The sequence below is a fragment of the Schistocerca cancellata genome, unplaced genomic scaffold (assembly GCF_023864275.1).
Source record: "Schistocerca cancellata isolate TAMUIC-IGC-003103 unplaced genomic scaffold, iqSchCanc2.1 HiC_scaffold_628, whole genome shotgun sequence".
Classification (NCBI taxonomy): domain Eukaryota; kingdom Metazoa; phylum Arthropoda; class Insecta; order Orthoptera; family Acrididae; genus Schistocerca; species Schistocerca cancellata.
In genome coordinates, this window is record NW_026046639.1 from 13,321 (window position 1) to 39,944 (window position 26,624).

Consider the following 26,624-nt stretch of genomic DNA (forward strand, 5'->3'; position numbering starts at 1 on the left):
GCCTTTTGAGAGCGAGAAAATTTTCGCAGTCGGCAGGACTCGAACCTACGCTCCCAGAGGGAATCTGATTTCAAGTCAGACGCCTTAACCACTCGGCCACGACTGCCGGTGGCGGAAGCGACTCCCGACAAGTGAAGCCGCCATCTTTAGAAGCAATCTGATGGCAGAAAACGGCGTGGCCTCACTCTTTGCTGTAGGGTTTCCATTAGCCGTTACGAAAGTGTACTAATTTCCCACTGACTTATGGCTCCAATGGCGACTTCACCGACTTCCCACTGACGCACCGCTGACGCTAGTTTTCTGTCGTCTTAAAACGATGGACATACCTCCAAGCTGAAGATAAGGTGGGTAGATCACGTAACTAATGAGGAGGTAGTGAATAGGATTGGGGAGAAGAGAAGTTTGTGGCACAACTTGACTAGAAGAAGGGATCGATTGGTAGGACATGTTCTGAGGCATCGAGGGATCACAAATTTAGCATTGGAGGGCAGCGTGGAGGGTAAAAATCGTAGAGGGAGACCAAGAGATCAATACACTAAGCAGATTCAGAAGGATGTAGGTTGCAGTAGGTACTGGGAGATGAAGAAGCTTGCACAGGATAGAGTAGCATGGAGAGCTGCATCAAACCAGTCTCAGGACTGAAGACCACAACAACACCTCCAAGCAGCTGCGAGATCTTAAGAAAAGAAAAAAAAAACGCTGCACCACTGCTTTTGCCGCACTCGAATGATTGAAATTGCGATTCATAAAAAGAAAATGAAATGTCCGCTCTGTCCAACACTTTCGAGCACATCTGTGTACTCACCATCTCAGCGACGGCTTTCTGCAGTCCCAGCGTCAGTGCGAGGTGAACCGAAAGGCACAGTAAGTAGCTGTCGTCGCGAAAACTCAGTATTCTTAAAACGGAAATTTTCGTCTTGTTGAGAATGGCATCACTGGTTGCACCCGCATTCGCCCACGCATGTCACATGTGTGCGAAAACGTTTGCTCCTCTTTACGCAAAATCGCACGCAGCCGGTAGGATTCGAACCTACGCTCCCAGAGGGAATCTGATTTCGAGTCAGACGCCTTAACCACTCGGCCACGACTGCCGTTAGCGCGGTGTTCTCTCGACACATGCAACTGCTACCGTTTAAAACACTGTGGTGTCAGAAAACGGCGTAGCTGCATTATTTTCCGTAGCGTTTCCACCGCTACCAGACGAATCGCTACCAAAGTATTAAAATTTCCGCCCGGACAGGGACTTGAACCCTGGACCCTTAGGTTAAAAGCCTAATGCTCTACCGACTGAGCTATCCGGGCTCACACAAGGCTGCAAAACCTCCCACGATGCACAACTATACATTGACTCATGTCCTTTACTGTTGTTCAATCGCTGCATGGGGCCGTTACTAATAAAACGTCGCCTAAATGCTGTCTACAAACTTATCGCGCTAAGCCCGTAACACACTATCGAAGACTGCTGACACACGATGCAACAACAAATTGTACCAGTTGTTACGTCTCATACGTTGGAGCAGAGAATTTACGTGTTTTGTCGACACTCACTGGGCAATTGGAAAATTCACAAGCATTTCGAATGCAATGTTTCCCACGCTTTCGCTCATTTCACGGTTCCGTTGAAGACGTTCTTCACCACCTGACACAGAAAAGGGAATGCAGTCGGTAGGATATTTTTAATTCTTTTGCTTCTAAGGGAGTTAGTTGTCTAGTAAGTTCCTCTTATGGCATGCAATAGACAACCAGAACAGCTACAGGAGAGGGTCAGTTTTGTTGTCAGCGGTAGTTGCATTATCACAAACGCAGAGTAATTCCATTGGCGTCGCATGAAAACGAATACCTGCCGAAACCCGGGATCGAACCAGGGACCTTTAGATCTTCAGTCTAACGCTCTCCCAACTGAGCTATTTCGGCTGACGTCGAAGGTTGCCATTTGCATGTGTTCGTTAATTTGTGCCTCGTTGCCAATTTCACAGTCACCTTCGTCTGATAAGACATAGGGACGCTGAAGGGCGAGCAGCCGATGCAGTGAAGTTCCACACACATTTCTTCAGCTTCCGTCATCGTAACAAGCAAACATGTCGACTCGATTCGTGTGATATTGAATTCGCTGACTTGACGTGACGCCACGCTGACGCTAGAAAACACGTGCTATATCGATGCCAGGGGCAACTCGTGTGCAGAGAACGAGACACAAGAAGGAGTGAGCCTCTCCACCATATGAGAGGCAGTATCTAGCAGATACACACGGTAAAACATTCGACTTGCGTTAGCTCATAAATTGCTACACGTCATCGTCTGCAAGCTAAAATGGACACATCTGCACTGCCCAGTGAGGCGACACTTGTACTAACACCGGGTGGACGGCTGTGAGACTAGGAGATGAGCTGCGGCTTCTGGGGGCGACTGTAACGCTGCGCCCTCGATCAAATAACACTGCACATTGCTGGTGACCCACGTGTTTAGTAGTGACGCAACTGCTAGGATGCAGCTCAACGTCCGCCTTTTGAGAGCGAGAAAATTTTCGCAGTCGGCAGGACTCGAACCTACGCTCCCAGAGGGAATCTGATTTCAAGTCAGACGCCTTAACCACTCGGCCACGACTGCCGGTGGCGGAAGCGACTCCCGACAAGTGAAGCCGCCATCTTTAGAAGCAATCTGATGGCAGAAAACGGCGTGGCCTCACTCTTTGCTGTAGGGTTTCCATTAGCCGTTACGAAAGTGTACTAATTTCCCACTGACTTATGGCTCCAATGGCGACTTCACCGACTTCCCACTGACGCACCGCTGACGCTAGTTTTCTGTCGTCTTAAAACGATGGACATACCTCCAAGCTGAAGATAAGGTGGGTAGATCACGTAACTAATGAGGAGGTAGTGAATAGGATTGGGGAGAAGAGAAGTTTGTGGCACAACTTGACTAGAAGAAGGGATCGATTGGTAGGACATGTTCTGAGGCATCGAGGGATCACAAATTTAGCATTGGAGGGCAGCGTGGAGGGTAAAAATCGTAGAGGGAGACCAAGAGATCAATACACTAAGCAGATTCAGAAGGATGTAGGTTGCAGTAGGTACTGGGAGATGAAGAAGCTTGCACAGGATAGAGTAGCATGGAGAGCTGCATCAAACCAGTCTCAGGACTGAAGACCACAACAACACCTCCAAGCAGCTGCGAGATCTTAAGAAAAGAAAAAAAAAACGCTGCACCACTGCTTTTGCCGCACTCGAATGATTGAAATTGCGATTCATAAAAAGAAAATGAAATGTCCGCTCTGTCCAACACTTTCGAGCACATCTGTGTACTCACCATCTCAGCGACGGCTTTCTGCAGTCCCAGCGTCAGTGCGAGGTGAACCGAAAGGCACAGTAAGTAGCTGTCGTCGCGAAAACTCAGTATTCTTAAAACGGAAATTTTCGTCTTGTTGAGAATGGCATCACTGGTTGCACCCGCATTCGCCCACGCATGTCACATGTGTGCGAAAACGTTTGCTCCTCTTTACGCAAAATCGCACGCAGCCGGTAGGATTCGAACCTACGCTCCCAGAGGGAATCTGATTTCGAGTCAGACGCCTTAACCACTCGGCCACGACTGCCGTTAGCGCGGTGTTCTCTCGACACATGCAACTGCTACCGTTTAAAACACTGTGGTGTCAGAAAACGGCGTAGCTGCATTATTTTCCGTAGCGTTTCCACCGCTACCAGACGAATCGCTACCAAAGTATTAAAATTTCCGCCCGGACAGGGACTTGAACCCTGGACCCTTAGGTTAAAAGCCTAATGCTCTACCGACTGAGCTATCCGGGCTCACACAAGGCTGCAAAACCTCCCACGATGCACAACTATACATTGACTCATGTCCTTTACTGTTGTTCAATCGCTGCATGGGGCCGTTACTAATAAAACGTCGCCTAAATGCTGTCTACAAACTTATCGCGCTAAGCCCGTAACACACTATCGAAGACTGCTGACACACGATGCAACAACAAATTGTACCAGTTGTTACGTCTCATACGTTGGAGCAGAGAATTTACGTGTTTTGTCGACACTCACTGGGCAATTGGAAAATTCACAAGCATTTCGAATGCAATGTTTCCCACGCTTTCGCTCATTTCACGGTTCCGTTGAAGACGTTCTTCACCACCTGACACAGAAAAGGGAATGCAGTCGGTAGGATATTTTTAATTCTTTTGCTTCTAAGGGAGTTAGTTGTCTAGTAAGTTCCTCTTATGGCATGCAATAGACAACCAGAACAGCTACAGGAGAGGGTCAGTTTTGTTGTCAGCGGTAGTTGCATTATCACAAACGCAGAGTAATTCCATTGGCGTCGCATGAAAACGAATACCTGCCGAAACCCGGGATCGAACCAGGGACCTTTAGATCTTCAGTCTAACGCTCTCCCAACTGAGCTATTTCGGCTGACGTCGAAGGTTGCCATTTGCATGTGTTCGTTAATTTGTGCCTCGTTGCCAATTTCACAGTCACCTTCGTCTGATAAGACATAGGGACGCTGAAGGGCGAGCAGCCGATGCAGTGAAGTTCCACACACATTTCTTCAGCTTCCGTCATCGTAACAAGCAAACATGTCGACTCGATTCGTGTGATATTGAATTCGCTGACTTGACGTGACGCCACGCTGACGCTAGAAAACACGTGCTATATCGATGCCAGGGGCAACTCGTGTGCAGAGAACGAGACACAAGAAGGAGTGAGCCTCTCCACCATATGAGAGGCAGTATCTAGCAGATACACACGGTAAAACATTCGACTTGCGTTAGCTCATAAATTGCTACACGTCATCGTCTGCAAGCTAAAATGGACACATCTGCACTGCCCAGTGAGGCGACACTTGTACTAACACCGGGTGGACGGCTGTGAGACTAGGAGATGAGCTGCGGCTTCTGGGGGCGACTGTAACGCTGCGCCCTCGATCAAATAACACTGCACATTGCTGGTGACCCACGTGTTTAGTAGTGACGCAACTGCTAGGATGCAGCTCAACGTCCGCCTTTTGAGAGCGAGAAAATTTTCGCAGTCGGCAGGACTCGAACCTACGCTCCCAGAGGGAATCTGATTTCAAGTCAGACGCCTTAACCACTCGGCCACGACTGCCGGTGGCGGAAGCGACTCCCGACAAGTGAAGCCGCCATCTTTAGAAGCAATCTGATGGCAGAAAACGGCGTGGCCTCACTCTTTGCTGTAGGGTTTCCATTAGCCGTTACGAAAGTGTACTAATTTCCCACTGACTTATGGCTCCAATGGCGACTTCACCGACTTCCCACTGACGCACCGCTGACGCTAGTTTTCTGTCGTCTTAAAACGATGGACATACCTCCAAGCTGAAGATAAGGTGGGTAGATCACGTAACTAATGAGGAGGTAGTGAATAGGATTGGGGAGAAGAGAAGTTTGTGGCACAACTTGACTAGAAGAAGGGATCGATTGGTAGGACATGTTCTGAGGCATCGAGGGATCACAAATTTAGCATTGGAGGGCAGCGTGGAGGGTAAAAATCGTAGAGGGAGACCAAGAGATCAATACACTAAGCAGATTCAGAAGGATGTAGGTTGCAGTAGGTACTGGGAGATGAAGAAGCTTGCACAGGATAGAGTAGCATGGAGAGCTGCATCAAACCAGTCTCAGGACTGAAGACCACAACAACACCTCCAAGCAGCTGCGAGATCTTAAGAAAAGAAAAAAAAAACGCTGCACCACTGCTTTTGCCGCACTCGAATGATTGAAATTGCGATTCATAAAAAGAAAATGAAATGTCCGCTCTGTCCAACACTTTCGAGCACATCTGTGTACTCACCATCTCAGCGACGGCTTTCTGCAGTCCCAGCGTCAGTGCGAGGTGAACCGAAAGGCACAGTAAGTAGCTGTCGTCGCGAAAACTCAGTATTCTTAAAACGGAAATTTTCGTCTTGTTGAGAATGGCATCACTGGTTGCACCCGCATTCGCCCACGCATGTCACATGTGTGCGAAAACGTTTGCTCCTCTTTACGCAAAATCGCACGCAGCCGGTAGGATTCGAACCTACGCTCCCAGAGGGAATCTGATTTCGAGTCAGACGCCTTAACCACTCGGCCACGACTGCCGTTAGCGCGGTGTTCTCTCGACACATGCAACTGCTACCGTTTAAAACACTGTGGTGTCAGAAAACGGCGTAGCTGCATTATTTTCCGTAGCGTTTCCACCGCTACCAGACGAATCGCTACCAAAGTATTAAAATTTCCGCCCGGACAGGGACTTGAACCCTGGACCCTTAGGTTAAAAGCCTAATGCTCTACCGACTGAGCTATCCGGGCTCACACAAGGCTGCAAAACCTCCCACGATGCACAACTATACATTGACTCATGTCCTTTACTGTTGTTCAATCGCTGCATGGGGCCGTTACTAATAAAACGTCGCCTAAATGCTGTCTACAAACTTATCGCGCTAAGCCCGTAACACACTATCGAAGACTGCTGACACACGATGCAACAACAAATTGTACCAGTTGTTACGTCTCATACGTTGGAGCAGAGAATTTACGTGTTTTGTCGACACTCACTGGGCAATTGGAAAATTCACAAGCATTTCGAATGCAATGTTTCCCACGCTTTCGCTCATTTCACGGTTCCGTTGAAGACGTTCTTCACCACCTGACACAGAAAAGGGAATGCAGTCGGTAGGATATTTTTAATTCTTTTGCTTCTAAGGGAGTTAGTTGTCTAGTAAGTTCCTCTTATGGCATGCAATAGACAACCAGAACAGCTACAGGAGAGGGTCAGTTTTGTTGTCAGCGGTAGTTGCATTATCACAAACGCAGAGTAATTCCATTGGCGTCGCATGAAAACGAATACCTGCCGAAACCCGGGATCGAACCAGGGACCTTTAGATCTTCAGTCTAACGCTCTCCCAACTGAGCTATTTCGGCTGACGTCGAAGGTTGCCATTTGCATGTGTTCGTTAATTTGTGCCTCGTTGCCAATTTCACAGTCACCTTCGTCTGATAAGACATAGGGACGCTGAAGGGCGAGCAGCCGATGCAGTGAAGTTCCACACACATTTCTTCAGCTTCCGTCATCGTAACAAGCAAACATGTCGACTCGATTCGTGTGATATTGAATTCGCTGACTTGACGTGACGCCACGCTGACGCTAGAAAACACGTGCTATATCGATGCCAGGGGCAACTCGTGTGCAGAGAACGAGACACAAGAAGGAGTGAGCCTCTCCACCATATGAGAGGCAGTATCTAGCAGATACACACGGTAAAACATTCGACTTGCGTTAGCTCATAAATTGCTACACGTCATCGTCTGCAAGCTAAAATGGACACATCTGCACTGCCCAGTGAGGCGACACTTGTACTAACACCTGGTGGACGGCTGTGAGACTAGGAGATGAGCTGCGGCTTCTGGGGGCGACTGTAACGCTGCGCCCTCGATCAAATAACACTGCACATTGCTGGTGACCCACGTGTTTAGTAGTGACGCAACTGCTAGGATGCAGCTCAACGTCCGCCTTTTGAGAGCGAGAAAATTTTCGCAGTCGGCAGGACTCGAACCTACGCTCCCAGAGGGAATCTGATTTCAAGTCAGACGCCTTAACCACTCGGCCACGACTGCCGGTGGCGGAAGCGACTCCCGACAAGTGAAGCCGCCATCTTTAGAAGCAATCTGATGGCAGAAAACGGCGTGGCCTCACTCTTTGCTGTAGGGTTTCCATTAGCCGTTACGAAAGTGTACTAATTTCCCACTGACTTATGGCTCCAATGGCGACTTCACCGACTTCCCACTGACGCACCGCTGACGCTAGTTTTCTGTCGTCTTAAAACGATGGACATACCTCCAAGCTGAAGATAAGGTGGGTAGATCACGTAACTAATGAGGAGGTAGTGAATAGGATTGGGGAGAAGAGAAGTTTGTGGCACAACTTGACTAGAAGAAGGGATCGATTGGTAGGACATGTTCTGAGGCATCGAGGGATCACAAATTTAGCATTGGAGGGCAGCGTGGAGGGTAAAAATCGTAGAGGGAGACCAAGAGATCAATACACTAAGCAGATTCAGAAGGATGTAGGTTGCAGTAGGTACTGGGAGATGAAGAAGCTTGCACAGGATAGAGTAGCATGGAGAGCTGCATCAAACCAGTCTCAGGACTGAAGACCACAACAACACCTCCAAGCAGCTGCGAGATCTTAAGAAAAGAAAAAAAAAACGCTGCACCACTGCTTTTGCCGCACTCGAATGATTGAAATTGCGATTCATAAAAAGAAAATGAAATGTCCGCTCTGTCCAACACTTTCGAGCACATCTGTGTACTCACCATCTCAGCGACGGCTTTCTGCAGTCCCAGCGTCAGTGCGAGGTGAACCGAAAGGCACAGTAAGTAGCTGTCGTCGCGAAAACTCAGTATTCTTAAAACGGAAATTTTCGTCTTGTTGAGAATGGCATCACTGGTTGCACCCGCATTCGCCCACGCATGTCACATGTGTGCGAAAACGTTTGCTCCTCTTTACGCAAAATCGCACGCAGCCGGTAGGATTCGAACCTACGCTCCCAGAGGGAATCTGATTTCGAGTCAGACGCCTTAACCACTCGGCCACGACTGCCGTTAGCGCGGTGTTCTCTCGACACATGCAACTGCTACCGTTTAAAACACTGTGGTGTCAGAAAACGGCGTAGCTGCATTATTTTCCGTAGCGTTTCCACCGCTACCAGACGAATCGCTACCAAAGTATTAAAATTTCCGCCCGGACAGGGACTTGAACCCTGGACCCTTAGGTTAAAAAGCCTAATGCTCTACCGACTGAGCTATCCGGGCTCACACAAGGCTGCAAAACCTCCCACGATGCACAACTATACATTGACTCATGTCCTTTACTGTTGTTCAATCGCTGCATGGGGCCGTTACTAATAAAACGTCGCCTAAATGCTGTCTACAAACTTATCGCGCTAAGCCCGTAACACACTATCGAAGACTGCTGACACACGATGCAACAACAAATTGTACCAGTTGTTACGTCTCATACGTTGGAGCAGAGAATTTACGTGTTTTGTCGACACTCACTGGGCAATTGGAAAATTCACAAGCATTTCGAATGCAATGTTTCCCACGCTTTCGCTCATTTCACGGTTCCGTTGAAGACGTTCTTCACCACCTGACACAGAAAAGGGAATGCAGTCGGTAGGATATTTTTAATTCTTTTGCTTCTAAGGGAGTTAGTTGTCTAGTAAGTTCCTCTTATGGCATGCAATAGACAACCAGAACAGCTACAGGAGAGGGTCAGTTTTGTTGTCAGCGGTAGTTGCATTATCACAAACGCAGAGTAATTCCATTGGCGTCGCATGAAAACGAATACCTGCCGAAACCCGGGATCGAACCAGGGACCTTTAGATCTTCAGTCTAACGCTCTCCCAACTGAGCTATTTCGGCTGACGTCGAAGGTTGCCATTTGCATGTGTTCGTTAATTTGTGCCTCGTTGCCAATTTCACAGTCACCTTCGTCTGATAAGACATAGGGACGCTGAAGGGCGAGCAGCCGATGCAGTGAAGTTCCACACACATTTCTTCAGCTTCCGTCATCGTAACAAGCAAACATGTCGACTCGATTCGTGTGATATTGAATTCGCTGACTTGACGTGACGCCACGCTGACGCTAGAAAACACGTGCTATATCGATGCCAGGGGCAACTCGTGTGCAGAGAACGAGACACAAGAAGGAGTGAGCCTCTCCACCATATGAGAGGCAGTATCTAGCAGATACACACGGTAAAACATTCGACTTGCGTTAGCTCATAAATTGCTACACGTCATCGTCTGCAAGCTAAAATGGACACATCTGCACTGCCCAGTGAGGCGACACTTGTACTAACACCGGGTGGACGGCTGTGAGACTAGGAGATGAGCTGCGGCTTCTGGGGGCGACTGTAACGCTGCGCCCTCGATCAAATAACACTGCACATTGCTGGTGACCCACGTGTTTAGTAGTGACGCAACTGCTAGGATGCAGCTCAACGTCCGCCTTTTGAGAGCGAGAAAATTTTCGCAGTCGGCAGGACTCGAACCTACGCTCCCAGAGGGAATCTGATTTCAAGTCAGACGCCTTAACCACTCGGCCACGACTGCCGGTGGCGGAAGCGACTCCCGACAAGTGAAGCCGCCATCTTTAGAAGCAATCTGATGGCAGAAAACGGCGTGGCCTCACTCTTTGCTGTAGGGTTTCCATTAGCCGTTACGAAAGTGTACTAATTTCCCACTGACTTATGGCTCCAATGGCGACTTCACCGACTTCCCACTGACGCACCGCTGACGCTAGTTTTCTGTCGTCTTAAAACGATGGACATACCTCCAAGCTGAAGATAAGGTGGGTAGATCACGTAACTAATGAGGAGGTAGTGAATAGGATTGGGGAGAAGAGAAGTTTGTGGCACAACTTGACTAGAAGAAGGGATCGATTGGTAGGACATGTTCTGAGGCATCGAGGGATCACAAATTTAGCATTGGAGGGCAGCGTGGAGGGTAAAAATCGTAGAGGGAGACCAAGAGATCAATACACTAAGCAGATTCAGAAGGATGTAGGTTGCAGTAGGTACTGGGAGATGAAGAAGCTTGCACAGGATAGAGTAGCATGGAGAGCTGCATCAAACCAGTCTCAGGACTGAAGACCACAACAACACCTCCAAGCAGCTGCGAGATCTTAAGAAAAGAAAAAAAAACGCTGCACCACTGCTTTTGCCGCACTCGAATGATTGAAATTGCGATTCATAAAAAGAAAATGAAATGTCCGCTCTGTCCAACACTTTCGAGCACATCTGTGTACTCACCATCTCAGCGACGGCTTTCTGCAGTCCCAGCGTCAGTGCGAGGTGAACCGAAAGGCACAGTAAGTAGCTGTCGTCGCGAAAACTCAGTATTCTTAAAACGGAAATTTTCGTCTTGTTGAGAATGGCATCACTGGTTGCACCCGCATTCGCCCACGCATGTCACATGTGTGCGAAAACGTTTGCTCCTCTTTACGCAAAATCGCACGCAGCCGGTAGGATTCGAACCTACGCTCCCAGAGGGAATCTGATTTCGAGTCAGACGCCTTAACCACTCGGCCACGACTGCCGTTAGCGCGGTGTTCTCTCGACACATGCAACTGCTACCGTTTAAAACACTGTGGTGTCAGAAAACGGCGTAGCTGCATTATTTTCCGTAGCGTTTCCACCGCTACCAGACGAATCGCTACCAAAGTATTAAAATTTCCGCCCGGACAGGGACTTGAACCCTGGACCCTTAGGTTAAAAAGCCTAATGCTCTACCGACTGAGCTATCCGGGCTCACACAAGGCTGCAAAACCTCCCACGATGCACAACTATACATTGACTCATGTCCTTTACTGTTGTTCAATCGCTGCATGGGGCCGTTACTAATAAAACGTCGCCTAAATGCTGTCTACAAACTTATCGCGCTAAGCCCGTAACACACTATCGAAGACTGCTGACACACGATGCAACAACAAATTGTACCAGTTGTTACGTCTCATACGTTGGAGCAGAGAATTTACGTGTTTTGTCGACACTCACTGGGCAATTGGAAAATTCACAAGCATTTCGAATGCAATGTTTCCCACGCTTTCGCTCATTTCACGGTTCCGTTGAAGACGTTCTTCACCACCTGACACAGAAAAGGGAATGCAGTCGGTAGGATATTTTTAATTCTTTTGCTTCTAAGGGAGTTAGTTGTCTAGTAAGTTCCTCTTATGGCATGCAATAGACAACCAGAACAGCTACAGGAGAGGGTCAGTTTTGTTGTCAGCGGTAGTTGCATTATCACAAACGCAGAGTAATTCCATTGGCGTCGCATGAAAACGAATACCTGCCGAAACCCGGGATCGAACCAGGGACCTTTAGATCTTCAGTCTAACGCTCTCCCAACTGAGCTATTTCGGCTGACGTCGAAGGTTGCCATTTGCATGTGTTCGTTAATTTGTGCCTCGTTGCCAATTTCACAGTCACCTTCGTCTGATAAGACATAGGGACGCTGAAGGGCGAGCAGCCGATGCAGTGAAGTTCCACACACATTTCTTCAGCTTCCGTCATCGTAACAAGCAAACATGTCGACTCGATTCGTGTGATATTGAATTCGCTGACTTGACGTGACGCCACGCTGACGCTAGAAAACACGTGCTATATCGATGCCAGGGGCAACTCGTGTGCAGAGAACGAGACACAAGAAGGAGTGAGCCTCTCCACCATATGAGAGGCAGTATCTAGCAGATACACACGGTAAAACATTCGACTTGCGTTAGCTCATAAATTGCTACACGTCATCGTCTGCAAGCTAAAATGGACACATCTGCACTGCCCAGTGAGGCGACACTTGTACTAACACCTGGTGGACGGCTGTGAGACTAGGAGATGAGCTGCGGCTTCTGGGGGCGACTGTAACGCTGCGCCCTCGATCAAATAACACTGCACATTGCTGGTGACCCACGTGTTTAGTAGTGACGCAACTGCTAGGATGCAGCTCAACGTCCGCCTTTTGAGAGCGAGAAAATTTTCGCAGTCGGCAGGACTCGAACCTACGCTCCCAGAGGGAATCTGATTTCAAGTCAGACGCCTTAACCACTCGGCCACGACTGCCGGTGGCGGAAGCGACTCCCGACAAGTGAAGCCGCCATCTTTAGAAGCAATCTGATGGCAGAAAACGGCGTGGCCTCACTCTTTGCTGTAGGGTTTCCATTAGCCGTTACGAAAGTGTACTAATTTCCCACTGACTTATGGCTCCAATGGCGACTTCACCGACTTCCCACTGACGCACCGCTGACGCTAGTTTTCTGTCGTCTTAAAACGATGGACATACCTCCAAGCTGAAGATAAGGTGGGTAGATCACGTAACTAATGAGGAGGTAGTGAATAGGATTGGGGAGAAGAGAAGTTTGTGGCACAACTTGACTAGAAGAAGGGATCGATTGGTAGGACATGTTCTGAGGCATCGAGGGATCACAAATTTAGCATTGGAGGGCAGCGTGGAGGGTAAAAATCGTAGAGGGAGACCAAGAGATCAATACACTAAGCAGATTCAGAAGGATGTAGGTTGCAGTAGGTACTGGGAGATGAAGAAGCTTGCACAGGATAGAGTAGCATGGAGAGCTGCATCAAACCAGTCTCAGGACTGAAGACCACAACAACACCTCCAAGCAGCTGCGAGATCTTAAGAAAAGAAAAAAAAAACGCTGCACCACTGCTTTTGCCGCACTCGAATGATTGAAATTGCGATTCATAAAAAGAAAATGAAATGTCCGCTCTGTCCAACACTTTCGAGCACATCTGTGTACTCACCATCTCAGCGACGGCTTTCTGCAGTCCCAGCGTCAGTGCGAGGTGAACCGAAAGGCACAGTAAGTAGCTGTCGTCGCGAAAACTCAGTATTCTTAAAACGGAAATTTTCGTCTTGTTGAGAATGGCATCACTGGTTGCACCCGCATTCGCCCACGCATGTCACATGTGTGCGAAAACGTTTGCTCCTCTTTACGCAAAATCGCACGCAGCCGGTAGGATTCGAACCTACGCTCCCAGAGGGAATCTGATTTCGAGTCAGACGCCTTAACCACTCGGCCACGACTGCCGTTAGCGCGGTGTTCTCTCGACACATGCAACTGCTACCGTTTAAAACACTGTGGTGTCAGAAAACGGCGTAGCTGCATTATTTTCCGTAGCGTTTCCACCGCTACCAGACGAATCGCTACCAAAGTATTAAAATTTCCGCCCGGACAGGGACTTGAACCCTGGACCCTTAGGTTAAAAGCCTAATGCTCTACCGACTGAGCTATCCGGGCTCACACAAGGCTGCAAAACCTCCCACGATGCACAACTATACATTGACTCATGTCCTTTACTGTTGTTCAATCGCTGCATGGGGCCGTTACTAATAAAACGTCGCCTAAATGCTGTCTACAAACTTATCGCGCTAAGCCCGTAACACACTATCGAAGACTGCTGACACACGATGCAACAACAAATTGTACCAGTTGTTACGTCTCATACGTTGGAGCAGAGAATTTACGTGTTTTGTCGACACTCACTGGGCAATTGGAAAATTCACAAGCATTTCGAATGCAATGTTTCCCACGCTTTCGCTCATTTCACGGTTCCGTTGAAGACGTTCTTCACCACCTGACACAGAAAAGGGAATGCAGTCGGTAGGATATTTTTAATTCTTTTGCTTCTAAGGGAGTTAGTTGTCTAGTAAGTTCCTCTTATGGCATGCAATAGACAACCAGAACAGCTACAGGAGAGGGTCAGTTTTGTTGTCAGCGGTAGTTGCATTATCACAAACGCAGAGTAATTCCATTGGCGTCGCATGAAAACGAATACCTGCCGAAACCCGGGATCGAACCAGGGACCTTTAGATCTTCAGTCTAACGCTCTCCCAACTGAGCTATTTCGGCTGACGTCGAAGGTTGCCATTTGCATGTGTTCGTTAATTTGTGCCTCGTTGCCAATTTCACAGTCACCTTCGTCTGATAAGACATAGGGACGCTGAAGGGCGAGCAGCCGATGCAGTGAAGTTCCACACACATTTCTTCAGCTTCCGTCATCGTAACAAGCAAACATGTCGACTCGATTCGTGTGATATTGAATTCGCTGACTTGACGTGACGCCACGCTGACGCTAGAAAACACGTGCTATATCGATGCCAGGGGCAACTCGTGTGCAGAGAACGAGACACAAGAAGGAGTGAGCCTCTCCACCATATGAGAGGCAGTATCTAGCAGATACACACGGTAAAACATTCGACTTGCGTTAGCTCATAAATTGCTACACGTCATCGTCTGCAAGCTAAAATGGACACATCTGCACTGCCCAGTGAGGCGACACTTGTACTAACACCTGGTGGACGGCTGTGAGACTAGGAGATGAGCTGCGGCTTCTGGGGGCGACTGTAACGCTGCGCCCTCGATCAAATAACACTGCACATTGCTGGTGACCCACGTGTTTAGTAGTGACGCAACTGCTAGGATGCAGCTCAACGTCCGCCTTTTGAGAGCGAGAAAATTTTCGCAGTCGGCAGGACTCGAACCTACGCTCCCAGAGGGAATCTGATTTCAAGTCAGACGCCTTAACCACTCGGCCACGACTGCCGGTGGCGGAAGCGACTCCCGACAAGTGAAGCCGCCATCTTTAGAAGCAATCTGATGGCAGAAAACGGCGTGGCCTCACTCTTTGCTGTAGGGTTTCCATTAGCCGTTACGAAAGTGTACTAATTTCCCACTGACTTATGGCTCCAATGGCGACTTCACCGACTTCCCACTGACGCACCGCTGACGCTAGTTTTCTGTCGTCTTAAAACGATGGACATACCTCCAAGCTGAAGATAAGGTGGGTAGATCACGTAACTAATGAGGAGGTAGTGAATAGGATTGGGGAGAAGAGAAGTTTGTGGCACAACTTGACTAGAAGAAGGGATCGATTGGTAGGACATGTTCTGAGGCATCGAGGGATCACAAATTTAGCATTGGAGGGCAGCGTGGAGGGTAAAAATCGTAGAGGGAGACCAAGAGATCAATACACTAAGCAGATTCAGAAGGATGTAGGTTGCAGTAGGTACTGGGAGATGAAGAAGCTTGCACAGGATAGAGTAGCATGGAGAGCTGCATCAAACCAGTCTCAGGACTGAAGACCACAACAACACCTCCAAGCAGCTGCGAGATCTTAAGAAAAGAAAAAAAAAACGCTGCACCACTGCTTTTGCCGCACTCGAATGATTGAAATTGCGATTCATAAAAAGAAAATGAAATGTCCGCTCTGTCCAACACTTTCGAGCACATCTGTGTACTCACCATCTCAGCGACGGCTTTCTGCAGTCCCAGCGTCAGTGCGAGGTGAACCGAAAGGCACAGTAAGTAGCTGTCGTCGCGAAAACTCAGTATTCTTAAAACGGAAATTTTCGTCTTGTTGAGAATGGCATCACTGGTTGCACCCGCATTCGCCCACGCATGTCACATGTGTGCGAAAACGTTTGCTCCTCTTTACGCAAAATCGCACGCAGCCGGTAGGATTCGAACCTACGCTCCCAGAGGGAATCTGATTTCGAGTCAGACGCCTTAACCACTCGGCCACGACTGCCGTTAGCGCGGTGTTCTCTCGACACATGCAACTGCTACCGTTTAAAACACTGTGGTGTCAGAAAACGGCGTAGCTGCATTATTTTCCGTAGCGTTTCCACCGCTACCAGACGAATCGCTACCAAAGTATTAAAATTTCCGCCCGGACAGGGACTTGAACCCTGGACCCTTAGGTTAAAAAGCCTAATGCTCTACCGACTGAGCTATCCGGGCTCACACAAGGCTGCAAAACCTCCCACGATGCACAACTATACATTGACTCATGTCCTTTACTGTTGTTCAATCGCTGCATGGGGCCGTTACTAATAAAACGTCGCCTAAATGCTGTCTACAAACTTATCGCGCTAAGCCCGTAACACACTATCGAAGACTGCTGACACACGATGCAACAACAAATTGTACCAGTTGTTACGTCTCATACGTTGGAGCAGAGAATTTACGTGTTTTGTCGACACTCACTGGGCAATTGGAAAATTCACAAGCATTTCGAATGCAATGTTTCCCACGCTTTCGCTCATTTCACGGTTCCGTTGAAGACGTTCTTCACCACCTGACACAGAAAAGGGAATGCAGTCGGTAGGATATTTTTAATTCTTTTGCTTCTAAGGGAGTTAGTTGTCTAGTAAGTTCCTCTTATGGCATGCAATAGACAACCAGAACAGCTACAGGAGAGGGTCAGTTTTGTTGTCAGCGGTAGTTGCATTATCACAAACGCAGAGTAATTCCATTGGCGTCGCATGAAAACGAATACCTGCCGAAACCCGGGATCGAACCAGGGACCTTTAGATCTTCAGTCTAACGCTCTCCCAACTGAGCTATTTCGGCTGACGTCGAAGGTTGCCATTTGCATGTGTTCGTTAATTTGTGCCTCGTTGCCAATTTCACAGTCACCTTCGTCTGATAAGACATAGGGACGCTGAAGGGCGAGCAGCCGATGCAGTGAAGTTCCACACACATTTCTTCAGCTTCCGTCATCGTAACAAGCAAACATGTCGACTCGATTCGTGTGATATTGAATTCGCTGACTTGACGTGACGCCACGCTGACGCTAGAAAACACGTGCTATATCGATGCCAGGGGCAACTCGTGTGCAGAGAACGAGACACAAGAAGGAGTGAGCCTCTCCACCATATGAGAGGCAGTATCTAGCAGATACACACGGTAAAACATTCGACTTGCGTTAGCTCATAAATTGCTACACGTCATCGTCTGCAAGCTAAAATGGACACATCTGCACTGCCCAGTGAGGCGACACTTGTACTAACACCTGGTGGACGGCTGTGAGACTAGGAGATGAGCTGCGGCTTCTGGGGGCGACTGTAACGCTGCGCCCTCGATCAAATAACACTGCACATTGCTGGTGACCCACGTGTTTAGTAGTGACGCAACTGCTAGGATGCAGCTCAACGTCCGCCTTTTGAGAGCGAGAAAATTTTCGCAGTCGGCAGGACTCGAACCTACGCTCCCAGAGGGAATCTGATTTCAAGTCAGACGCCTTAACCACTCGGCCACGACTGCCGGTGGCGGAAGCGACTCCCGACAAGTGAAGCCGCCATCTTTAGAAGCAATCTGATGGCAGAAAACGGCGTGGCCTCACTCTTTGCTGTAGGGTTTCCATTAGCCGTTACGAAAGTGTACTAATTTCCCACTGACTTATGGCTCCAATGGCGACTTCACCGACTTCCCACTGACGCACCGCTGACGCTAGTTTTCTGTCGTCTTAAAACGATGGACATACCTCCAAGCTGAAGATAAGGTGGGTAGATCACGTAACTAATGAGGAGGTAGTGAATAGGATTGGGGAGAAGAGAAGTTTGTGGCACAACTTGACTAGAAGAAGGGATCGATTGGTAGGACATGTTCTGAGGCATCGAGGGATCACAAATTTAGCATTGGAGGGCAGCGTGGAGGGTAAAAATCGTAGAGGGAGACCAAGAGATCAATACACTAAGCAGATTCAGAAGGATGTAGGTTGCAGTAGGTACTGGGAGATGAAGAAGCTTGCACAGGATAGAGTAGCATGGAGAGCTGCATCAAACCAGTCTCAGGACTGAAGACCACAACAACACCTCCAAGCAGCTGCGAGATCTTTAGAAAAGAAAAAAAAAACGCTGCACCACTGCTTTTGCCGCACTCGAATGATTGAAATTGCGATTCATAAAAAGAAAATGAAATGTCCGCTCTGTCCAACACTTTCGAGCACATCTGTGTACTCACCATCTCAGCGACGGCTTTCTGCAGTCCCAGCGTCAGTGCGAGGTGAACCGAAAGGCACAGTAAGTAGCTGTCGTCGCGAAAACTCAGTATTCTTAAAACGGAAATTTTCGTCTTGTTGAGAATGGCATCACTGGTTGCACCCGCATTCGCCCACGCATGTCACATGTGTGCGAAAACGTTTGCTCCTCTTTACGCAAAATCGCACGCAGCCGGTAGGATTCGAACCTACGCTCCCAGAGGGAATCTGATTTCGAGTCAGACGCCTTAACCACTCGGCCACGACTGCCGTTAGCGCGGTGTTCTCTCGACACATGCAACTGCTACCGTTTAAAACACTGTGGTGTCAGAAAACGGCGTAGCTGCATTATTTTCCGTAGCGTTTCCACCGCTACCAGACGAATCGCTACCAAAGTATTAAAATTTCCGCCCGGACAGGGACTTGAACCCTGGACCCTTAGGTTAAAAGCCTAATGCTCTACCGACTGAGCTATCCGGGCTCACACAAGGCTGCAAAACCTCCCACGATGCACAACTATACATTGACTCATGTCCTTTACTGTTGTTCAATCGCTGCATGGGGCCGTTACTAATAAAACGTCGCCTAAATGCTGTCTACAAACTTATCGCGCTAAGCCCGTAACACACTATCGAAGACTGCTGACACACGATGCAACAACAAATTGTACCAGTTGTTACGTCTCATACGTTGGAGCAGAGAATTTACGTGTTTTGTCGACACTCACTGGGCAATTGGAAAATTCACAAGCATTTCGAATGCAATGTTTCCCACGCTTTCGCTCATTTCACGGTTCCGTTGAAGACGTTCTTCACCACCTGACACAGAAAAGGGAATGCAGTCGGTAGGATATTTTTAATTCTTTTGCTTCTAAGGGAGTTAGTTGTCTAGTAAGTTCCTCTTATGGCATGCAATAGACAACCAGAAGAGCTACAGGAGAGGGTCAGTTTTGTTGTCAGCGGTAGTTGCATTATCACAAACGCAGAGTAATTCCATTGGCGTCGCATGAAAACGAATACCTGCCGAAACCCGGGATCGAACCAGGGACCTTTAGATCTTCAGTCTAACGCTCTCCCAACTGAGCTATTTCGGCTGACGTCGAAGGTTGCCATTTGCATGTGTTCGTTAATTTGTGCCTCGTTGCCAATTTCACAGTCACCTTCGTCTGATAAGACATAGGGACGCTGAAGGGCGAGCAGCCGATGCAGTGAAGTTCCACACACATTTCTTCAGCTTCCGTCATCGTAACAAGCAAACATGTCGACTCGATTCGTGTGATATTGAATTCGCTGACTTGACGTGACGCCACGCTGACGCTAGAAAACACGTGCTATATCGATGCCAGGGGCAACTCGTGTGCAGAGAACGAGACACAAGAAGGAGTGAGCCTCTCCACCATATGAGAGGCAGTATCTAGCAGATACACACGGTAAAACATTCGACTTGCGTTAGCTCATAAATTGCTACACGTCATCGTCTGCAAGCTAAAATGGACACATCTGCACTGCCCAGTGAGGCGACACTTGTACTAACACCTGGTGGACGGCTGTGAGACTAGGAGATGAGCTGCGGCTTCTGGGGGCGACTGTAACGCTGCGCCCTCGATCAAATAACACTGCACATTGCTGGTGACCCACGTGTTTAGTAGTGACGCAACTGCTAGGATGCAGCTCAACGTCCGCCTTTTGAGAGCGAGAAAATTTTCGCAGTCGGCAGGACTCGAACCTACGCTCCCAGAGGGAATCTGATTTCAAGTCAGACGCCTTAACCACTCGGCCACGACTGCCGGTGGCGGAAGCGACTCCCGACAAGTGAAGCCGCCATCTTTAGAAGCAATCTGATGGCAGAAAACGGCGTGGCCTCACTCTTTGCTGTAGGGTTTCCATTAGCCGTTACGAAAGTGTACTAATTTCCCACTGACTTATGGCTCCAATGGCGACTTCACCGACTTCCCACTGACGCACCGCTGACGCTAGTTTTCTGTCGTCTTAAAACGATGGACATACCTCCAAGCTGAAGATAAGGTGGGTAGATCACGTAACTAATGAGGAGGTAGTGAATAGGATTGGGGAGAAGAGAAGTTTGTGGCACAACTTGACTAGAAGAAGGGATCGATTGGTAGGACATGTTCTGAGGCATCGAGGGATCACAAATTTAGCATTGGAGGGCAGCGTGGAGGGTAAAAATCGTAGAGGGAGACCAAGAGATCAATACACTAAGCAGATTCAGAAGGATGTAGGTTGCAGTAGGTACTGGGAGATGAAGAAGCTTGCACAGGATAGAGTAGCATGGAGAGCTGCATCAAACCAGTCTCAGGACTGAAGACCACAACAACACCTCCAAGCAGCTGCGAGATCTTTAGAAAAGAAAAAAAAAAACGCTGCACCACTGCTTTTGCCGCACTCGAATGATTGAAATTGCGATTCATAAAAAGAAAATGAAATGTCCGCTCTGTCCAACACTTTCGAGCACATCTGTGTACTCACCATCTCAGCGACGGCTTTCTGCAGTCCCAGCGTCAGTGCGAGGTGAACCGAAAGGCACAGTAAGTACTGTCGTCGCGAAAACTCAGTATTCTTAAAACGGAAATTTTCGTCTTGTTGAGAATGGCATCACTGGTTGCACCCGCATTCGCCCACGCATGTCACATGTGTGCGAAAACGTTTGCTCCTCTTTACGCAAAATCGCACGCAGCCGGTAGGATTCGAACCTACGCTCCCAGAGGGAATCTGATTTCGAGTCAGACGCCTTAACCACTCGGCCACGACTGCCGTTAGCGCGGTGTTCTCTCGACACATGCAACTGCTACCGTTTAAAACACTGTGGTGTCAGAAAACGGCGTAGCTGCATTATTTTCCGTAGCGTTTCCACCGCTACCAGACGAATCGCTACCAAAGTATTAAAATTTCCGCCCGGACAGGGACTTGAACCCTGGACCCTTAGGTTAAAAGCCTAATGCTCTACCGACTGAGCTATCCGGGCTCACACAACGCTGCAAAACCTCCCACGATGCACAACTATACATTGACTCATGTCCTTTACTGTTGTTCAATCGCTGCATGGGGCCGTTACTAATAAAACGTCGCCTAAATGCTGTCTACAAACTTATCGCGCTAAGCCCGTAACACACTATCGAAGACTGCTGACACACGATGCAACAACAAATTGTACCAGTTGTTACGTCTCATACGTTGGAGCAGAGAATTTACGTGTTTTGTCGACACTCACTGGGCAATTGGAAAATTCACAAGCATTTCGAATGCAATGTTTCCCACGCTTTCGCTCATTTCACGGTTCCGTTGAAGACGTTCTTCACCACCTGACACAGAAAAGGGAATGCAGTCGGTAGGATATTTTTAATTCTTTTGCTTCTAAGGGAGTTAGTTGTCTAGTAAGTTCCTCTTATGGCATGCAATAGACAACCAGAAGAGCTACAGGAGAGGGTCAGTTTTGTTGTCAGCGGTAGTTGCATTATCACAAACGCAGAGTAATTCCATTGGCGTCGCATGAAAACGAATACCTGCCGAAACCCGGGATCGAACCAGGGACCTTTAGATCTTCAGTCTAACGCTCTCCCAACTGAGCTATTTCGGCTGACGTCGAAGGTTGCCATTTGCATGTGTTCGTTAATTTGTGCCTCGTTGCCAATTTCACAGTCACCTTCGTCTGATAAGACATAGGGACGCTGAAGGGCGAGCAGCCGATGCAGTGAAGTTCCACACACATTTCTTCAGCTTCCGTCATCGTAACAAGCAAACATGTCGACTCGATTCGTGTGATATTGAATTCGCTGACTTGACGTGACGCCACGCTGACGCTAGAAAACACGTGCTATATCGATGCCAGGGGCAACTCGTGTGCAGAGAACGAGACACAAGAAGGAGTGAGCCTCTCCACCATATGAGAGGCAGTATCTAGCAGATACACACGGTAAAACATTCGACTTGCGTTAGCTCATAAATTGCTACACGTCATCGTCTGCAAGCTAAAATGGACACATCTGCACTGCCCAGTGAGGCGACACTTGTACTAACACCTGGTGGACGGCTGTGAGACTAGGAGATGAGCTGCGGCTTCTGGGGGCGACTGTAACGCTGCGCCCTCGATCAAATAACACTGCACATTGCTGGTGACCCACGTGTTTAGTAGTGACGCAACTGCTAGGATGCAGCTCAACGTCCGCCTTTTGAGAGCGAGAAAATTTTCGCAGTCGGCAGGACTCGAACCTACGCTCCCAGAGGGAATCTGATTTCAAGTCAGACGCCTTAACCACTCGGCCACGACTGCCGGTGGCGGAAGCGACTCCCGACAAGTGAAGCCGCCATCTTTAGAAGCAATCTGATGGCAGAAAACGGCGTGGCCTCACTCTTTGCTGTAGGGTTTCCATTAGCCGTTACGAAAGTGTACTAATTTCCCACTGACTTATGGCTCCAATGGCGACTTCACCGACTTCCCACTGACGCACCGCTGACGCTAGTTTTCTGTCGTCTTAAAACGATGGACATACCTCCAAGCTGAAGATAAGGTGGGTAGATCACGTAACTAATGAGGAGGTAGTGAATAGGATTGGGGAGAAGAGAAGTTTGTGGCACAACTTGACTAGAAGAAGGGATCGATTGGTAGGACATGTTCTGAGGCATCGAGGGATCACAAATTTAGCATTGGAGGGCAGCGTGGAGGGTAAAAATCGTAGAGGGAGACCAAGAGATCAATACACTAAGCAGATTCAGAAGGATGTAGGTTGCAGTAGGTACTGGGAGATGAAGAAGCTTGCACAGGATAGAGTAGCATGGAGAGCTGCATCAAACCAGTCTCAGGACTGAAGACCACAACAACACCTCCAAGCAGCTGCGAGATCTTTAGAAAAGAAAAAAAAAAAACGCTGCACCACTGCTTTTGCCGCACTCGAATGATTGAAATTGCGATTCATAAAAAGAAAATGAAATGTCCGCTCTGTCCAACACTTTCGAGCACATCTGTGTACTCACCATCTCAGCGACGGCTTTCTGCAGTCCCAGCGTCAGTGCGAGGTGAACCGAAAGGCACAGTAAGTAGCTGTCGTCGCGAAAACTCAGTATTCTTAAAACGGAAATTTTCGTCTTGTTGAGAATGGCATCACTGGTTGCACCCGCATTCGCCCACGCATGTCACATGTGTGCGAAAACGTTTGCTCCTCTTTACGCAAAATCGCACGCAGCCGGTAGGATTCGAACCTACGCTCCCAGAGGGAATCTGATTTCGAGTCAGACGCCTTAACCACTCGGCCACGACTGCCGTTAGCGCGGTGTTCTCTCGACACATGCAACTGCTACCGTTTAAAACACTGTGGTGTCAGAAAACGGCGTAGCTGCATTATTTTCCGTAGCGTTTCCACCGCTACCAGACGAATCGCTACCAAAGTATTAAAATTTCCGCCCGGACAGGGACTTGAACCCTGGACCCTTAGGTTAAAAGCCTAATGCTCTACCGACTGAGCTATCCGGGCTCACACAAGGCTGCAAAACCTCCCACGATGCACAACTATACATTGACTCATGTCCTTTACTGTTGTTCAATCGCTGCATGGGGCCGTTACTAATAAAACGTCGCCTAAATGCTGTCTACAAACTTATCGCGCTAAGCCCGTAACACACTATCGAAGACTGCTGACACACGATGCAACAACAAATTGTACCAGTTGTTACGTCTCATACGTTGGAGCAGAGAATTTACGTGTTTTGTCGACACTCACTGGGCAATTGGAAAATTCACAAGCATTTCGAATGCAATGTTTCCCACGCTTTCGCTCATTTCACGGTTCCGTTGAAGACGTTCTTCACCACCTGACACAGAAAAGGGAATGCAGTCGGTAGGATATTTTTAATTCTTTTGCTTCTAAGGGAGTTAGTTGTCTAGTAAGTTCCTCTTATGGCATGCAATAGACAACCAGAAGAGCTACAGGAGAGGGTCAGTTTTGTTGTCAGCGGTAGTTGCATTATCACAAACGCAGAGTAATTCCATTGGCGTCGCATGAAAACGAATACCTGCCGAAACCCGGGATCGAACCAGGGACCTTTAGATCTTCAGTCTAACGCTCTCCCAACTGAGCTATTTCGGCTGACGTCGAAGGTTGCCATTTGCATGTGTTCGTTAATTTGTGCCTCGTTGCCAATTTCACAGTCACCTTCGTCTGATAAGACATAGGGACGCTGAAGGGCGAGCAGCCGATGCAGTGAAGTTCCACACACATTTCTTCAGCTTCCGTCATCGTAACAAGCAAACATGTCGACTCGATTCGTGTGATATTGAATTCGCTGACTTGACGTGACGCCACGCTGACGCTAGAAAACACGTGCTATATCGATGCCAGGGGCAACTCGTGTGCAGAGAACGAGACACAAGAAGGAGTGAGCCTCTCCACCATATGAGAGGCAGTATCTAGCAGATACACACGGTAAAACATTCGACTTGCGTTAGCTCATAAATTGCTACACGTCATCGTCTGCAAGCTAAAATGGACACATCTGCACTGCCCAGTGAGGCGACACTTGTACTAACACCTGGTGGACGGCTGTGAGACTAGGAGATGAGCTGCGGCTTCTGGGGGCGACTGTAACGCTGCGCCCTCGATCAAATAACACTGCACATTGCTGGTGACCCACGTGTTTAGTAGTGACGCAACTGCTAGGATGCAGCTCAACGTCCGCCTTTTGAGAGCGAGAAAATTTTCGCAGTCGGCAGGACTCGAACCTACGCTCCCAGAGGGAATCTGATTTCAAGTCAGACGCCTTAACCACTCGGCCACGACTGCCGGTGGCGGAAGCGACTCCCGACAAGTGAAGCCGCCATCTTTAGAAGCAATCTGATGGCAGAAAACGGCGTGGCCTCACTCTTTGCTGTAGGGTTTCCATTAGCCGTTACGAAAGTGTACTAATTTCCCACTGACTTATGGCTCCAATGGCGACTTCACCGACTTCCCACTGACGCACCGCTGACGCTAGTTTTCTGTCGTCTTAAAACGATGGACATACCTCCAAGCTGAAGATAAGGTGGGTAGATCACGTAACTAATGAGGAGGTAGTGAATAGGATTGGGGAGAAGAGAAGTTTGTGGCACAACTTGACTAGAAGAAGGGATCGATTGGTAGGACATGTTCTGAGGCATCGAGGGATCACAAATTTAGCATTGGAGGGCAGCGTGGAGGGTAAAAATCGTAGAGGGAGACCAAGAGATCAATACACTAAGCAGATTCAGAAGGATGTAGGTTGCAGTAGGTACTGGGAGATGAAGAAGCTTGCACAGGATAGAGTAGCATGGAGAGCTGCATCAAACCAGTCTCAGGACTGAAGACCACAACAACACCTCCAAGCAGCTGCGAGATCTTTAGAAAAGAAAAAAAAAACGCTGCACCACTGCTTTTGCCGCACTCGAATGATTGAAATTGCGATTCATAAAAAGAAAATGAAATGTCCGCTCTGTCCAACACTTTCGAGCACATCTGTGTACTCACCATCTCAGCGACGGCTTTCTGCAGTCCCAGCGTCAGTGCGAGGTGAACCGAAAGGCACAGTAAGTAGCTGTCGTCGCGAAAACTCAGTATTCTTAAAACGGAAATTTTCGTCTTGTTGAGAATGGCATCACTGGTTGCACCCGCATTCGCCCACGCATGTCACATGTGTGCGAAAACGTTTGCTCCTCTTTACGCAAAATCGCACGCAGCCGGTAGGATTCGAACCTACGCTCCCAGAGGGAATCTGATTTCGAGTCAGACGCCTTAACCACTCGGCCACGACTGCCGTTAGCGCGGTGTTCTCTCGACACATGCAACTGCTACCGTTTAAAACACTGTGGTGTCAGAAAACGGCGTAGCTGCATTATTTTCCGTAGCGTTTCCACCGCTACCAGACGAATCGCTACCAAAGTATTAAAATTTCCGCCCGGACAGGGACTTGAACCCTGGACCCTTAGGTTAAAAGCCTAATGCTCTACCGACTGAGCTATCCGGGCTCACACAAGGCTGCAAAACCTCCCACGATGCACAACTATACATTGACTCATGTCCTTTACTGTTGTTCAATCGCTGCATGGGGCCGTTACTAATAAAACGTCGCCTAAATGCTGTCTACAAACTTATCGCGCTAAGCCCGTAACACACTATCGAAGACTGCTGACACACGATGCAACAACAAATTGTACCAGTTGTTACGTCTCATACGTTGGAGCAGAGAATTTACGTGTTTTGTCGACACTCACTGGGCAATTGGAAAATTCACAAGCATTTCGAATGCAATGTTTCCCACGCTTTCGCTCATTTC

The 26,624-nt window shown here is 48.5% G+C and overlaps 40 non-coding genes across 40 annotated transcripts; all 40 read right to left on the reverse strand.

The window, feature by feature from the left end:
• Positions 1-24: 24 nt before the first annotated feature.
• Positions 25-106, reverse strand: Trnas-uga (transfer RNA serine (anticodon UGA)). Its single transcript has one exon. It is a non-coding gene; the product is annotated as a tRNA-Ser (tRNA).
• A 903-nt stretch (positions 107-1,009) lies between these two features.
• Trnas-cga (transfer RNA serine (anticodon CGA)) lies at positions 1,010-1,091 on the reverse strand. The gene has a single exon. It is a non-coding gene; the product is annotated as a tRNA-Ser (tRNA).
• A 138-nt stretch (positions 1,092-1,229) lies between these two features.
• Trnak-uuu (transfer RNA lysine (anticodon UUU)) lies at positions 1,230-1,302 on the reverse strand. The gene has a single exon. It is a non-coding gene; the product is annotated as a tRNA-Lys (tRNA).
• A 539-nt stretch (positions 1,303-1,841) lies between these two features.
• On the reverse strand, positions 1,842-1,914 carry Trnaf-gaa (transfer RNA phenylalanine (anticodon GAA)). Its single transcript has one exon. It is a non-coding gene; the product is annotated as a tRNA-Phe (tRNA).
• Positions 1,915-2,525: 611 nt separating this feature from the next.
• Trnas-uga (transfer RNA serine (anticodon UGA)) lies at positions 2,526-2,607 on the reverse strand. The gene has a single exon. It is a non-coding gene; the product is annotated as a tRNA-Ser (tRNA).
• A 903-nt stretch (positions 2,608-3,510) lies between these two features.
• Trnas-cga (transfer RNA serine (anticodon CGA)) lies at positions 3,511-3,592 on the reverse strand. The gene has a single exon. It is a non-coding gene; the product is annotated as a tRNA-Ser (tRNA).
• Positions 3,593-3,730: 138 nt separating this feature from the next.
• On the reverse strand, positions 3,731-3,803 carry Trnak-uuu (transfer RNA lysine (anticodon UUU)). Its single transcript has one exon. It is a non-coding gene; the product is annotated as a tRNA-Lys (tRNA).
• A 539-nt stretch (positions 3,804-4,342) lies between these two features.
• Trnaf-gaa (transfer RNA phenylalanine (anticodon GAA)) lies at positions 4,343-4,415 on the reverse strand. The gene has a single exon. It is a non-coding gene; the product is annotated as a tRNA-Phe (tRNA).
• Positions 4,416-5,026: 611 nt separating this feature from the next.
• Positions 5,027-5,108, reverse strand: Trnas-uga (transfer RNA serine (anticodon UGA)). The gene has a single exon. It is a non-coding gene; the product is annotated as a tRNA-Ser (tRNA).
• Positions 5,109-6,011: 903 nt separating this feature from the next.
• Trnas-cga (transfer RNA serine (anticodon CGA)) lies at positions 6,012-6,093 on the reverse strand. The gene has a single exon. It is a non-coding gene; the product is annotated as a tRNA-Ser (tRNA).
• Positions 6,094-6,231: 138 nt separating this feature from the next.
• Trnak-uuu (transfer RNA lysine (anticodon UUU)) lies at positions 6,232-6,304 on the reverse strand. The gene has a single exon. It is a non-coding gene; the product is annotated as a tRNA-Lys (tRNA).
• A 539-nt stretch (positions 6,305-6,843) lies between these two features.
• Trnaf-gaa (transfer RNA phenylalanine (anticodon GAA)) lies at positions 6,844-6,916 on the reverse strand. The gene has a single exon. It is a non-coding gene; the product is annotated as a tRNA-Phe (tRNA).
• Positions 6,917-7,527: 611 nt separating this feature from the next.
• Trnas-uga (transfer RNA serine (anticodon UGA)) lies at positions 7,528-7,609 on the reverse strand. The gene has a single exon. It is a non-coding gene; the product is annotated as a tRNA-Ser (tRNA).
• A 903-nt stretch (positions 7,610-8,512) lies between these two features.
• Trnas-cga (transfer RNA serine (anticodon CGA)) lies at positions 8,513-8,594 on the reverse strand. The gene has a single exon. It is a non-coding gene; the product is annotated as a tRNA-Ser (tRNA).
• A 751-nt stretch (positions 8,595-9,345) lies between these two features.
• On the reverse strand, positions 9,346-9,418 carry Trnaf-gaa (transfer RNA phenylalanine (anticodon GAA)). The gene has a single exon. It is a non-coding gene; the product is annotated as a tRNA-Phe (tRNA).
• Positions 9,419-10,029: 611 nt separating this feature from the next.
• Positions 10,030-10,111, reverse strand: Trnas-uga (transfer RNA serine (anticodon UGA)). The gene has a single exon. It is a non-coding gene; the product is annotated as a tRNA-Ser (tRNA).
• Positions 10,112-11,013: 902 nt separating this feature from the next.
• Positions 11,014-11,095, reverse strand: Trnas-cga (transfer RNA serine (anticodon CGA)). The gene has a single exon. It is a non-coding gene; the product is annotated as a tRNA-Ser (tRNA).
• A 751-nt stretch (positions 11,096-11,846) lies between these two features.
• On the reverse strand, positions 11,847-11,919 carry Trnaf-gaa (transfer RNA phenylalanine (anticodon GAA)). Its single transcript has one exon. It is a non-coding gene; the product is annotated as a tRNA-Phe (tRNA).
• Positions 11,920-12,530: 611 nt separating this feature from the next.
• Trnas-uga (transfer RNA serine (anticodon UGA)) lies at positions 12,531-12,612 on the reverse strand. Its single transcript has one exon. It is a non-coding gene; the product is annotated as a tRNA-Ser (tRNA).
• A 903-nt stretch (positions 12,613-13,515) lies between these two features.
• Positions 13,516-13,597, reverse strand: Trnas-cga (transfer RNA serine (anticodon CGA)). The gene has a single exon. It is a non-coding gene; the product is annotated as a tRNA-Ser (tRNA).
• Positions 13,598-13,735: 138 nt separating this feature from the next.
• On the reverse strand, positions 13,736-13,808 carry Trnak-uuu (transfer RNA lysine (anticodon UUU)). The gene has a single exon. It is a non-coding gene; the product is annotated as a tRNA-Lys (tRNA).
• A 539-nt stretch (positions 13,809-14,347) lies between these two features.
• Positions 14,348-14,420, reverse strand: Trnaf-gaa (transfer RNA phenylalanine (anticodon GAA)). The gene has a single exon. It is a non-coding gene; the product is annotated as a tRNA-Phe (tRNA).
• Positions 14,421-15,031: 611 nt separating this feature from the next.
• Trnas-uga (transfer RNA serine (anticodon UGA)) lies at positions 15,032-15,113 on the reverse strand. The gene has a single exon. It is a non-coding gene; the product is annotated as a tRNA-Ser (tRNA).
• Positions 15,114-16,016: 903 nt separating this feature from the next.
• Positions 16,017-16,098, reverse strand: Trnas-cga (transfer RNA serine (anticodon CGA)). The gene has a single exon. It is a non-coding gene; the product is annotated as a tRNA-Ser (tRNA).
• A 751-nt stretch (positions 16,099-16,849) lies between these two features.
• Positions 16,850-16,922, reverse strand: Trnaf-gaa (transfer RNA phenylalanine (anticodon GAA)). The gene has a single exon. It is a non-coding gene; the product is annotated as a tRNA-Phe (tRNA).
• A 611-nt stretch (positions 16,923-17,533) lies between these two features.
• On the reverse strand, positions 17,534-17,615 carry Trnas-uga (transfer RNA serine (anticodon UGA)). Its single transcript has one exon. It is a non-coding gene; the product is annotated as a tRNA-Ser (tRNA).
• A 903-nt stretch (positions 17,616-18,518) lies between these two features.
• On the reverse strand, positions 18,519-18,600 carry Trnas-cga (transfer RNA serine (anticodon CGA)). The gene has a single exon. It is a non-coding gene; the product is annotated as a tRNA-Ser (tRNA).
• Positions 18,601-18,738: 138 nt separating this feature from the next.
• Trnak-uuu (transfer RNA lysine (anticodon UUU)) lies at positions 18,739-18,811 on the reverse strand. Its single transcript has one exon. It is a non-coding gene; the product is annotated as a tRNA-Lys (tRNA).
• Positions 18,812-19,350: 539 nt separating this feature from the next.
• Positions 19,351-19,423, reverse strand: Trnaf-gaa (transfer RNA phenylalanine (anticodon GAA)). Its single transcript has one exon. It is a non-coding gene; the product is annotated as a tRNA-Phe (tRNA).
• A 611-nt stretch (positions 19,424-20,034) lies between these two features.
• Trnas-uga (transfer RNA serine (anticodon UGA)) lies at positions 20,035-20,116 on the reverse strand. The gene has a single exon. It is a non-coding gene; the product is annotated as a tRNA-Ser (tRNA).
• A 903-nt stretch (positions 20,117-21,019) lies between these two features.
• Positions 21,020-21,101, reverse strand: Trnas-cga (transfer RNA serine (anticodon CGA)). Its single transcript has one exon. It is a non-coding gene; the product is annotated as a tRNA-Ser (tRNA).
• A 138-nt stretch (positions 21,102-21,239) lies between these two features.
• Positions 21,240-21,312, reverse strand: Trnak-uuu (transfer RNA lysine (anticodon UUU)). Its single transcript has one exon. It is a non-coding gene; the product is annotated as a tRNA-Lys (tRNA).
• A 539-nt stretch (positions 21,313-21,851) lies between these two features.
• Trnaf-gaa (transfer RNA phenylalanine (anticodon GAA)) lies at positions 21,852-21,924 on the reverse strand. The gene has a single exon. It is a non-coding gene; the product is annotated as a tRNA-Phe (tRNA).
• A 611-nt stretch (positions 21,925-22,535) lies between these two features.
• Trnas-uga (transfer RNA serine (anticodon UGA)) lies at positions 22,536-22,617 on the reverse strand. Its single transcript has one exon. It is a non-coding gene; the product is annotated as a tRNA-Ser (tRNA).
• Positions 22,618-23,522: 905 nt separating this feature from the next.
• On the reverse strand, positions 23,523-23,604 carry Trnas-cga (transfer RNA serine (anticodon CGA)). Its single transcript has one exon. It is a non-coding gene; the product is annotated as a tRNA-Ser (tRNA).
• A 138-nt stretch (positions 23,605-23,742) lies between these two features.
• Trnak-uuu (transfer RNA lysine (anticodon UUU)) lies at positions 23,743-23,815 on the reverse strand. The gene has a single exon. It is a non-coding gene; the product is annotated as a tRNA-Lys (tRNA).
• A 539-nt stretch (positions 23,816-24,354) lies between these two features.
• Trnaf-gaa (transfer RNA phenylalanine (anticodon GAA)) lies at positions 24,355-24,427 on the reverse strand. Its single transcript has one exon. It is a non-coding gene; the product is annotated as a tRNA-Phe (tRNA).
• A 611-nt stretch (positions 24,428-25,038) lies between these two features.
• Trnas-uga (transfer RNA serine (anticodon UGA)) lies at positions 25,039-25,120 on the reverse strand. Its single transcript has one exon. It is a non-coding gene; the product is annotated as a tRNA-Ser (tRNA).
• Positions 25,121-26,023: 903 nt separating this feature from the next.
• Positions 26,024-26,105, reverse strand: Trnas-cga (transfer RNA serine (anticodon CGA)). The gene has a single exon. It is a non-coding gene; the product is annotated as a tRNA-Ser (tRNA).
• A 138-nt stretch (positions 26,106-26,243) lies between these two features.
• Positions 26,244-26,316, reverse strand: Trnak-uuu (transfer RNA lysine (anticodon UUU)). Its single transcript has one exon. It is a non-coding gene; the product is annotated as a tRNA-Lys (tRNA).
• Positions 26,317-26,624: the final 308 nt, after the last annotated feature.